Source organism: Tupaia chinensis, unplaced genomic scaffold, assembly GCF_000334495.1.
Source record: "Tupaia chinensis unplaced genomic scaffold, TupChi_1.0 Scaffold143615_1, whole genome shotgun sequence".
Taxonomy (NCBI): Eukaryota; Metazoa; Chordata; class Mammalia; order Scandentia; family Tupaiidae; genus Tupaia; species Tupaia belangeri.
Window position 1 is genome coordinate 663,761 of NW_006203463.1, and position 11,735 is coordinate 675,495.

Below are 11,735 nucleotides of genomic sequence, written 5' to 3' on the forward strand. Positions count from 1 at the left end.
AACCACGGTTGACTACGTGGGAGTCCAGCGACATAGCCATTATGCTAACTGCTGGTCCCCATTTGTGCTTTTTAATGGAGGGTAATTAAAATGCATTAGTAGTAATGGAGTACTTCTGGAAACTTCAAGTTGGAAACTTTTGTGTTTGTTTAGGAAGCTCTTGTTTAAACAAAGCCAGCATGTGTGTACGTTGTGCCAGGAGAGGAGAAAGGAAACCAGTGAGTCTGTGTATAAACAGGCCTCTTGTATGAATGTCAGGCTGTGGCCCTTCTTTCTGTTCTTTCTCCTTTTGGGATCTGATCCAAGTTAACAACTTCAGCTCTGTATCCACAGATATAGTTAATCTGAAAAAGAAAGATTCATAAGGGCCATGATAGTAAAAGATTGATCAAGCTCTCCTGGGGAAAAGGGGTTAGACTTCATTTCATCTCCCAGAGGACAAGATTCAGCCAGATTCCGTCCTCTGGGAGAGCCAGGCTGGGGTGTGGCAGGCGCCCTTCCACTGCTTACAGGAGGAGTGAGGGGCCTGCAGACATTCCCCTGAACTGTTCTCGGCATAGCATTGACACGACTACCACTGAAGCATGTTACTTCAAAACTAAAAGGTGGTATGGTGGTTAAGGATCCAGATCCCACATGGCCAATTCCACGGTTTGAATCTCAGACCTGGCGGCTTGAAAAATTATGCCAGGCGCATGTGCGTTTGTTCATGCCCCAAATCCCAAGACACTAGAAGAGAAAGGACTGTGGCATGGCCATCTCTCCTGGGGGTGAGGGGTGATTCTCATTTTCTTTGACTCTGTGTCTGTCTCTGGCAAGCACATGTGTCCTATGGCAAAACTAAACTAAACTCAAATTAAAAAAATTAAAAAATTGGTGTGAGATCAGCTACAGATCCCCCCTGGGACCCTACACCCAGCCCAGTTGGGCTCCTATATAAGTAAGTCTCTTTTGTATGAATTTGAGGCTGTGCCACCTTCTGAGAAAATACTACAACCTATGGATCGAATGTACAGGGAAAACCATCTTAGCTCAATAAAAAATACCCTTTTATGTCAAAGCTACTTGTCAACAGTTATTGGTAGCGGAAGTAGCCCACATTCAGCTGAGAGGCCAGCTACCAGAATCCCCAGGGAGGGGAGTCCTGCTTTGAGCTGGAGCGTGTGCCGTGCCTTCTGAGGCCACGGAGCCCCGGTCTGTGCTTGCTGCAGATCTGCACCGACAGCCCTGACCTCCCTCCCAGAGCTGGGGCACTGAAGGGGCAGGGAGCTTGGAGCTTACTCTGCCCAGCCCATACCCCGAGAGAGCAAGGGACCACCGTGGCCACTCTGAGCTCCAGCCTCGCCCCTTCACAAGCCATCAATGGAGAATTGACTATCCCCTTTAAAGCCAGCCGCCCTCTAATCTCCATCGGGGCACCATCATCCTCTCGTGCAGAGGCAGAGACTTGCTATCACCTCTGCCTCATCTTCCCCGAGCCTCTCATAGCCACTTGCCACCGTGCTGCCACTTCTTGACAATGTCCTTGTAAACCTCTCTTCTCCACTGCCAACGTCTCTGCAGCCTCACCTCCAGCCTGTCAATAACTCCCACACATGTCCCCGATTCTCGTCTCACCCCGTCCAAGCCATGCTGTGGATCGTCACCCACTCCCACCTACACGGGATCTCAAGGTTGGAAGAAACCCGGGAGTCCGTCTTCTCTGGCTCCCATCTCATTCAGGAGACCTCACTGACACACCTCGTTCGTCAGTATTTTCTGTTTTTCCCCTCTCTCTCTCTTTGCTCTAGGGCACATGTTGGAGAGAGACAGAGAATGCGAAAGAGAGAGAGGAGAGAAAGTGAAAAAGCACCCCCCCCCGGGGGGGGACGGCCACACCATGATCCCTTCTCATCTGTTCTCTTGGGGTTATAGGCATGCACATATGTGGTCTGCATGTTTTTCAAGCTGCCAGGTCCAGGACTTGAACCCTGTGGTCAGCCATATGAGCTCCAGCTGCCTTACCCACCACTCCATGAGTCGGTGCCACCAGTGTTTTCTTACTCAGAAGTTGTCAGTGGCTCTCCTGCCTGTGAGATACAAGGTTTAGGTTCTTGCCTGCCCCCCACTCTCTGCCACGACTGGCCCCTTTCACCCTTCCCGCTGAGCGCCTACTGACATCAGCAGGGAGGCCGTCTCCCGTTATTCCAGGTGCTCCCTTACGCCATTTCCGCCTCCAAGTTACACATGACAGCCCATCTGCCGCAGCTGGCTTCACAAACTGGAACAGAATCCAGGGCTCAGGGTAAGTGAAAGGTCCAGGGAGAAATGTGGCCTCCTCAGTGGTCCGCAAACGTCTGTCTCCACCTCGGCTCTGCTTTCCTCTGTGTTGGCTTCACTCTCGGGACACCCTGTCCAGGAGTAGCAGAAGGGCCACCAGTAGCCCCAAGAGAGGGGATGTTCTCTTTACCCACAGTTCCAGTAAGTCTCCTTGGAGCAGCCCGGGTCATGTGGCCACCTGAACCCTCAGGGCGACCAGACGGGCAGGGCACTCTAGTTCGCAAGGCCGAGTGCTGTCGCGCCTGGGCCACCGGAGCTGAGCAAGTTTAAGGAAAGTCAGGTGCTGTTATCGAAGAGGGAGGATGGGGACGAAGCCCCTCCCTCTGCCCATGACGCTCACCCAGCCCACAGCACCTCCCAAGACCCACTCAGGTCCCACTCCCCCCAAGACCTTTTGTCATCAGACCACTCACCATGACCACGGCTCCACCTTCTGCTTCCTGGAGCATCTCTACTCTCCCCGAGGCACTGAGGTCCTTAGAGGCAGGGACCACCTCTTAGGCCGTGGTATCTTGGTTTTCCTGCAACTGCTGTGCTTTGCAGAGTTGATCTGAACTTTTGTTACAAGTGGCTTTTGCTAATGTGTGTGTATGTGTGTGTGAGAGAGAGAGAGAGAGAAAGAGAGAGAGAGAGAGAGAGGAGTGGGGTGCGTGGAGAAGGCGCACAGCCCTGTGGAACTGCATCAGCAGGCAGCCCCCGGCCCGGGGGGTGGGTTTCTGGACGCTCACCCAGCCCACAGCACCTCCCAAGACCCACTCAGGTCCCACTCCCCCCAAGACCTTTTGTCATCAGACCACTCACCATGACCACGGCTCCACCTTCTGCTTCCTGGAGCATCTCTACTCTCCCCGAGGCACTGAGGTCCTTAGAGGCAGGGACCACCTCTTAGGCCGTGGTATCTTGGTTTTCCTGCAACTGCTGTGCTTTGCAGAGTTGATCTGAACTTTTGTTACAAGTGGCTTTTGCTAATGTGTGTGTATGTGTGTGTGAGAGAGAGAGAGAGAGAAAGAGAGAGAGAGAGAGAGAGGAGTGGGGTGCGTGGGATAAGAAGGCGCACAGCCCTGTGGAACTGCATCAGCAGGCAGCCCCGGGCCCGGCGGCTGCATTACTGACGCCGATGTCGGCCGTCTCGGCAGCCGGGGCTGAGGCCTGGCTGAGGAGACCTGGCACGCTCACGTGCTGCATTGTCTGGATGGAGTACAGGCGATCTTGTCACTCTCACCTCAGTTCTACCAGGAAGAGACAAGGAGAAAAGACTGATAGGTAAACTGGAGGAAAGAATGTGGACAAAGAGGTTGGAGGGGCATTTTCAGAAGAAAATAAGAACATAAATTAGGAGGAAAAGTCAAGACCGCAGCCAGAGGTAAGAAGACCTACTTGTTCTCCACGAAAATGAGACGCCTTTGCTCTCATGGCTTCACGTACGGTTCCTGTGGCCTGTTTTCTTCTGCGTGCGAGATTCACGCTTGTGCGTGGCTTCAGTCTGGACCGTGTCTCCCTCGTCCCTCCCTCTCTCATACGTGCTGCTAATGCCCTCCGATCCACTGACCCTCCTCGGTAACTAGTCCCATATGTTTATTCACGTATACTTGTGAAATAACCTTAAGGAAATTATTTTAGTTAAGGTCACATCTTGTTTTTGCATTCCTTTTCCATGGGAGGAATTTGTTGGGTATGGTTTAAACATTTTAGACAATGAAAAATTTGCCTGTGTCATTATGAAGCAAGATCTCATGTCATGGAAAGCTGGTCTAACAACGATGTTCTGGATATTTGGGGGTGAACCCTGGGCCCGGTGACGACTGGGAAAAGCATGCCTTCTTGAAAACTTTCTAACAAAAGGAAGCCATGGGCCATAACAGAGTTAGATGAAATTCAAGAATTACATATTTAGGGTCTTCCGACTACAATATGCTTAAAGATCAGGGTGAGCACGTGGCGTAGTGGTTAAGGCACTGGACTCCCACATGGCCAACCGTGGCTCAAGGGCCAGACCTGATGGCTTGAAAATCATGCCAGGTGCATGTGCATGTATGCCTAAAATCCCGGGTGCAGACCGAAGAAGGGATTGCAACATGGCCACCCCCGGGAGGGGGGTGATTTCTCACTTTCCCTTTCTCTGACTCTCTCCAGCAAGCAAGTTAATAAGCCGTATGCCAAAAACCTTAAAAACAACAACAACAACAACAAAACAATCACCTAGGATTCTTGTTCAAGAAGTAGATTCCCAGTCTCTAGGAATTCTGACGACGTTATAGATCTAGAGTCCAAATAGGACCCAGGTGATTCTGGTGGGAGTTGTCCATACTCCATGTTTTGGAAAATACTGACCCAGCCCAACTTCCTTATTAGGTACAAAGAAATTGTTGCCAGTAGCTGTGGAGCCCCCGCTGCACATCACGTGTCCGTCGTAGACTGGGATGAGGCCAGAGGTCTCTGACGCCCTGTCCTGAGCTTTGCCCCGTCCCCTCTTGCAAAAGGCATTACAGCAGAGGTTAAGAGTCTGGACTCAAGAGTCAGGCTGCCTGCTTTCAAATGCCAACTTGATCACCTTCGCACCGCGAGACCTCATGCAAGTTCCTTTACCTCTCAAAGTCTTGGTTTCTTACTCAATAAAGTAGGAATAATGCCGCTTCTTTCCCAGGGTTATTAGACGGGTTTTAGTCATGCACAGCGTAGCAGCGCTCCAGGCAACAGTGCACTGCGTATGCAGTGGCGGTCCTGAGACTACAATGGGCCATGCCACGTAGCCCGGGTGTCTTCTAGGCTGTGCCATCGAGGTTTGTGACGTTCACAGAACTCCAAAACCACGAACGACCACTTCCCAGAAGGGATCCCTTTCGTGAGGCTCCGTGTGTATGTGCGTGCACAGCACTTTGAGGAATGCCTAAGACATCGCGAGTTCAGGCCCATGCTCAGATACGGCCACCAGCCTGTGGTGACTACTTTCGACAAGTGATCTCCGTGCTTGACCTGTGTTTACCCCTCGAGCTTTCCAAGAGGGATGAGAGCCTCAGGGGATGGAATGGCAGGTGTCTCTGGGAAGCAAGAGAGGTTCTCTAGAGACATGCAGACACCACAGCTCTGACCGATAGTCAGAATCCCCACCACCACCAGAAGCGTGCCCTTTGCCCCCATGCCTGCGGTACCAGTGAGAAAGCTGTAGGTAGACACGGGGATGTTGGGTCAGGTGGTAAGCAGACAAAAGTCAGTTGCTAGGGTTGGGGGCAGGACCATGAGAGTCCAGTAATGAAAAGTCCTAGGGACCAGCAGTTAGTGTAATGGCTGTGTTGCTGGACTCCCATGTAATCCACCGCGGTTTGAGTCCCGGACCCAGTGGCTGAAACTCACACTGGGCGCATGTGCATGCATGCCCAGGATCTCAAGAGAAAAATGGAGGAGAAGGGATTGTGGCGTGGCCACACACACACACACACACACACACCCGGGGGAGATTTCTCACTTTCTATCTCTCTGTCTCTCTTTCTGGTGAGCACACACGCACTATAGCAAAAATCTCTCAAAAAAAAAAAAAGAAGTCCTCAGCACATAAAAAAGCATCACCATGTTGTGGAACATTCATGTTCAAAGGAATCGCAGAAGACGATTTGTCCAGCCCGCCCAGCCCTCCCCCCTTCTCCACCAGTAAGTGAAAAAAAAGCACATGGTCCGAGACAGAGCTGTGATAAAAGCCCAGCTAAGTCCCTTCCTGACCAGAAATAGCACACATGGAGAGCTGCCTCTTAGCATTAACAAAGGGGCCTCACAGCCCATCGGGTGTTAATATGTCCACACGTGTTCGTAACTGTAAGAGAGACCTGGGCCAAATGTGTGCACATGGGTCCGCTTCCTAATCAGAACTAAAATGTCATTGTTTTCCTTCTCCACCTTGGGGAGTAAAAACAGTCTGGCTTAGTCTGAAGGAACAATTTTGATGCAATAAGGGAAAATGAACCTTTTGTGTCTAACTTCATTTGTTGTGTACAAAAAAAACACGTGTTCTGAGGAGCGTCAGGAGGTACAGTTGGGGTCATTACCCCGGTGCTGTGCACCTACACAAGGAGGCCCTATGTCAAGTTCAGTGGAGTGCTCTTAAAGTCAGCAGTGACAGCCAGTGAACAGCCTTGGCCGAGTCCTGCTCGAGGTGGTTGACTTGGGCCTCTACAGTTACTCATTCATTCATTTAGTATTCCATCCCTGTGTATCGTTATAGCATACCAACGAATTTCCCATCGTGAATGTACTGTGCATTGGTTTAGTCAAAGCCATCACCGTACACTTTATAATCTCCAGGTTTCTTTCCATCTTGGGTCCTGTTTTGCTTCCCTCTTCCTCCTCCCGATTCCCTCCCTCTAAACCCCTGCCATTTCCCACCGCCCCCCCCACGCTGTCTGCAGTATCACCATTGCTCTCCATGCGTTTATACCTTGCCATTTCTCAGTTTCTGCCATGGAGTGCTGCCGTTCAGTTTGTATCAAGTGGGGACATACGATGCCTCTCTCTCATAGTCTGGCTTGCTTCACTTAGCAGTGAACGAGTGAAAATACGACACTGGTCTGATCTGACACACTCCTCTGCCAGGTATTGGTTTCATCTAATCTGGGCACCCACTCCAGCACTCCGCACTGCATGCTGGTCTTGTCTTGAGATCAGTCGAACGGGAACTGAGCCAACGAAGGCAGGCATGGGGCGATGCTTCTGCTGAGCTCTGAGAATCGCCTCCCGTTTCTTTCTCTGGTTGGGGACCTGGTGTGCGCCTGTCATTGTGAGGCCGTGGAAGAGAGGGGAACAAAGCTTTGTAAACGCGCTTGGTGAGTGATGGCCTTCAGAGCCGCTGGGTCTGCGGACCTCAGCCTTTGTCAGGGGTCGCTGGGGTTGTGAGAGCCCCTAACGCTGCCACATCAGGAAGAACCACTGCTATTCTCGGCAGCTGGGAGCCGGCGGCAGCTGCCAACACTTTTCTTTTTCTGCTCAGACCACATACTGCTCCTATCGTGCTGGTTCTTGAAATGTTCCTCTCAGAGCGGCAGATGGTGACAGTTGTCCAGATGTTGTGGCTTTCATGTGCGTCTGATGTCTGTATGTCGTGCCAGGGTTATTTATGTCTCTGGAGTCACCCCCCAGAGCTGGCAGGTACAGGTGTGCTTCACAGGCCGCTGTCAGATAAGCTCTGACCACGCAGGTGAAGGCTTTACCTTTCTTTTTCTTAAGAATTATTCTTCTTATTTAGTTTTACTTATTATTATTTAACTTGTTATAGGGCACATGCACTTACCAGAGAGAGAGGGAGAGAAAGAGCGAGGGAAAGTGAGAAGGCAAGCCACCTGGTCCAGGACTCAAACCACGGTCGGCCACATGAGAGTCCAACACCGTAACCCACCACGGCACCCTCTGGCCTCAACTTCATCTTTCTAATTAATCATCCATTTGCAACTGCACTTTTCTGCAACAGCAGCGTGTGCGTTTGAAGCCTGGGGTTGTTTCTAGAATCATGGGTGACTTTGAGCCCTTGCCCTCCTCCCTAGGTGACTTCAGTCTTCCAGGCCCCGTGGGTTCCCAAACGCTGCAGGCCTGTGGTATGAAGAAGTGCCATCCTGCCCTCCAGTAGAGTCCTGCTGCGGTGTTAGCAAGTCCAGCCTCTGTCCCTCCCCTCGGTCCCTGACTGCTCGCCCTGTGGCATCTCCCTGGGAGAGACCCGGGCCAGGCCTGGAAGGTCCCTGCAGCCAGCCCTCCTGAGGACCCTTCCCAGGAGCTGCTCTTCCCCCTGGGCCTTAGTGAGGCTGTCACAGCCCGCCTCTCCAGCCGCAGAACCCGGCCATTTGGACTTCTCGTCTAGGACTTGATGCACGAAGTGAAAGGAAGCACCTCCTCCTAGGCCAGAAGCGGGAGATGCACGCCGAGCTCTGCCGGCAGCCGTCCCGTGCTGCCTGGAAGCCGGGGCCGCAGGAGACCAGCGGGTCTCCGGGGAAAGGACAGACAGGAAGGGCCAGCTCCTCTGCCGACCAGCTGGGCCTGCCCGCGCCTCAGCGTGGCTACCTGAGCCCGTCCTGACACGCTCCTGCTTTCCTGACCTTAAGTTGGGGTCTGTCGCTGGCGATCCAGAGTCCTCTGGGGTGCAGCCCCTTGACCTCTGTGTCATCTCCATGATGAAGTCACTCTCCCCGCTCCCTCAGCTGGTCTCCGGAGAAGGCGACTGTGTCCCACTGCTCCAGGCATGGCCGTCCGCACGCGTCAGAGTGGTCTTGGGCTCCTTCCAGACCGGGAGCTCCGGCTGGGGAGGACGTTACTCCAAGGCCTCTCATGGGGCATCTCAGAGCCCCTGGGCTGGGACCGTGGCAGCCTGCCCTTGGCCGACAGACCTCAGGTCCCCACAGTGCAGGCCCTGGAGGTGTCTGAGCCCCCGTGGGACACCGGGTTACGGTGACCTTCCTGTCCGAGGGCGGTGCCACAGCCAGCGTCAGCCTTCCTGTGTCCCAGCTTCCTGCTTCCAACAGTGCCGGGCTCTTCGCAGCCCCAAACACCGTCATGGAGCACGTCACGGTCCTGCAGACCCTGGGAGCCTGCCTCAGCTCCTGGCCAGGCGACCGAGCTCGGGCCTGCTCCGGGGCCTCTGTGCAGACCTCCAGGCGTGGAGACGTGGGACGGGTATCAGGGATATTTAGGACCAGGCTGAGAGCAGGGGCTCTGGGGACTTGTAGCCCTGTCCCCAGTGGTGTCAGCACTCCGTGCCTCGGTCCCCACTCTGGGAAGTGGGAGGACAAGAGCACCTGCTTCATAGAGCCCTTGTGAGGCGCGCCGTGACCAGGACTCGGCACAGCCCCACCCACGTCGTTATCAGCAGGCAGAGCAGTGGCGGTCACGGCAATTTTCCAGGTGGAGTTGCAGCATCTAGCTTTCTATGCATGTTTTTCATATTTTTTTCTCCTCCTCCTTTCTGGTGAGTGGACTTGGCAAAACTGATGGAAGACAGTGGAGTGCCGGAGAGAAAGGGGCTGGCTGACCTCTTCCCCGAAACGCAGGGCAGAGAGCAGTTCTGGACACCCACCTCCAGGTCCTCCTGCCCGTACAGTCCGAAAGGGCCCTCCAGGGACCCCCGCCCCCGCTGTGGACAGCTGGGCCATTCTCCGCCCTCCTACCCTCCTACACAGGCGGCCTTTGTGGGAGGGGGCGGAAGGTGAAGCGCGGAGGTGGGAGGCGCGGAGTGGCCAGATGGAGCAAGGAAAGTCTGCAGAGCGGTAGGGCGTGGGAGAGGGCTGACGTCAGGAGCAGGAGGGGAGGGACAGGGTTCTCTCTTGTGGATCAAAAGGGGCAGGGCAGGAAAGCAGTAGATGAAAGGGGAGCGGGCGGCCCTGCAGATAGGAGCCGGCCGTCGGGGAGGACCGGGCCCCTGCCCTGTCCCTTTCATGATCCACAAGAATCCCTCCTCTTCCCACTCCTTGGGCAGATGTGCACATCTGCACACCACCAGCCCTTGTGCCGGTGTTTGCACGTAAGGGACACGACTGGATCCTGGATGTAATGGGTGTGTCCCTTTGACTCCAGCACAGCTGTGTAAGCCACGGTTATTTTACTGCCTTCCTCCGGCCTGCCCTGTACGACTCGCTACACTGCTTGCTCCTTTCTTCTAATGAAATTGCTGGGTTTCAGCCATTTTCTGCCTACCCAAACAGCAGTTTCAGATGGTTGTACCGATTATTGTCTGGCTCAGGTTCTGAGTGTATGCCCCCAAAGGGGCAGAGCGTGACACCAGCCCTGAGTTCTTGCCACCAAAGAGCAGTCGGATGGTGACAGAGCACAGAGCATGGCTAAAAGTGCTCACGCTCGGTGGCCACACTCCGCCAGACCCTGCCCTGAGCTGCAGAAGCCTCGCACAGCCCCACGCTGCAGGTGCCTCGCGTGTCCCCTCGTCCACAAGGGAACAAGGACTTGGAGGAGGGGCAGCTCGCCCATGGTGATGCAGCTAGTAAGTGGCAGAGCCAGGATTTGTATGGCCAAATGGCTTTTAGAGCGTTCCCCTGCCAGCAGGGGACCATACTATCAATCCCCCTACCCCGGGGCTCGAGTGGGCCCTGAGAGGCCGCGGGCACTTCCTTGTGCTCAGTGAGGTTGATGAGGCCGTAGCTGCAGCTGCAGGCGCTTTTATCTGTTGGTTGTTACTTTGTCAACTGGCTTTTGTATTCACCCTAACCATGAGAGTGAGTCGATTGTCCTGTGGGACACTGTAAAATTATAAACACTTTTCTGTTATTCTATAGCTACCAAAAAAATCACTTTAGGACCAAGAGATATGTAGCTGAACTCCCACGTGGCTGACTGCGGTTTGAGTCCCAGACCCAGTGACTTGAAACTTACGCTGGGCACGTGTATGTGCATGTCCAAAATCCCAGGAGCAGAATGGTGGAGGAGGGATTGTGGCGTGGCCTTCTCCCTGCAGGAGAATCTCACTTTCCCTGTCACTGTCTCTGTCTTTCTTTCTCCAGCGAGCACGTGTACCCTAAGGCAAAAAGCTCTACCAAAAAAAAGAGAGAGAGACTCTTACTAGAGTTCATGGTGCAAGCTGTCCTTTATCAGCAGCTCTCCTTGGCGACTCTCCCAGGGAGTTGTGAGGTCACGTGAGGGAGCGTGTAAGTCATGTTTTAGGGGATGAAAGGATCGCCCTTTCCCTAGCAGCCCCGTTCCCAGCACGCGCCCCCATCACTAACAGACTGAGAGGCTGTACACTTCCTGCTCCCACTCCATGACGAACTGCACTGGGGAGGGGACATGCTCCCACAGCCCACATGGCAGCCGCGTGCCGCTCAGGTCACCGCCATGCGGCCGGGCAGTGGCCGCTCCCGATGGTGAGGGGATTTGAAGATTGGTCGTTACAGCGATTGTGGAAGTAGTTTAAAGTCTATGGCTAGTACCTGTGGGCAGGAGAAGGTAAACTTTGTTCCCGGGCACAGTTAGGCTGGCCTTGTCTAACCTGTGTGCTCTGTTTATCTCATGGGACTGTCAACCTTTCTAGAGTCTTTTTTTTTTTTTTTTTTTTTTATTTTTTTTTTTTTTAGGTTTTTGCCATAGGGCACATGTGCTCATCAGAGAGAGACAGAGAGGGGAAAAGTAAGAAATCACCCCTCGAGGGGGATGGCCACACCACAATCCATTCTCCTCTTGGGATCTCGGGCACACACCTGGTGTGAGTTTTCAAGCCATCGGGTCCAAGGATGCGAACCACGGTTGACTACATGGGAGTCCAGTGACATAGCCATTACGCTAACTGCTGATCCCGATTTGATCTTCTCTTGAGCTGCTCCATGTGTTGGGTATACATGCACACATACTCCGCTTGATTCTCAAGTCACCAGGTCCAGGATCTTCACCACAATGGGCCATGTGGGTGTCCAGTGCCTTAATCACCATGCCACCTGCCAGCC

At 53.6% G+C, this 11,735-nt stretch overlaps 1 protein-coding gene and 1 pseudogene across 1 annotated transcript in view; one reads left to right on the forward strand and one right to left on the reverse strand.

Annotated features, from left to right (window-relative positions):
• LOC102492952 (transcription initiation factor TFIID subunit 9-like) overlaps nt 1-3,156 on the reverse strand; it is a 6,226-nt pseudogene extending 3,070 nt beyond the window's left edge.
• SCFD2 (sec1 family domain containing 2) overlaps nt 1-11,735 on the forward strand; it is a 457,870-nt gene that overhangs the window by 348,082 nt on the left and 98,053 nt on the right. The window lies entirely within an intron of this gene.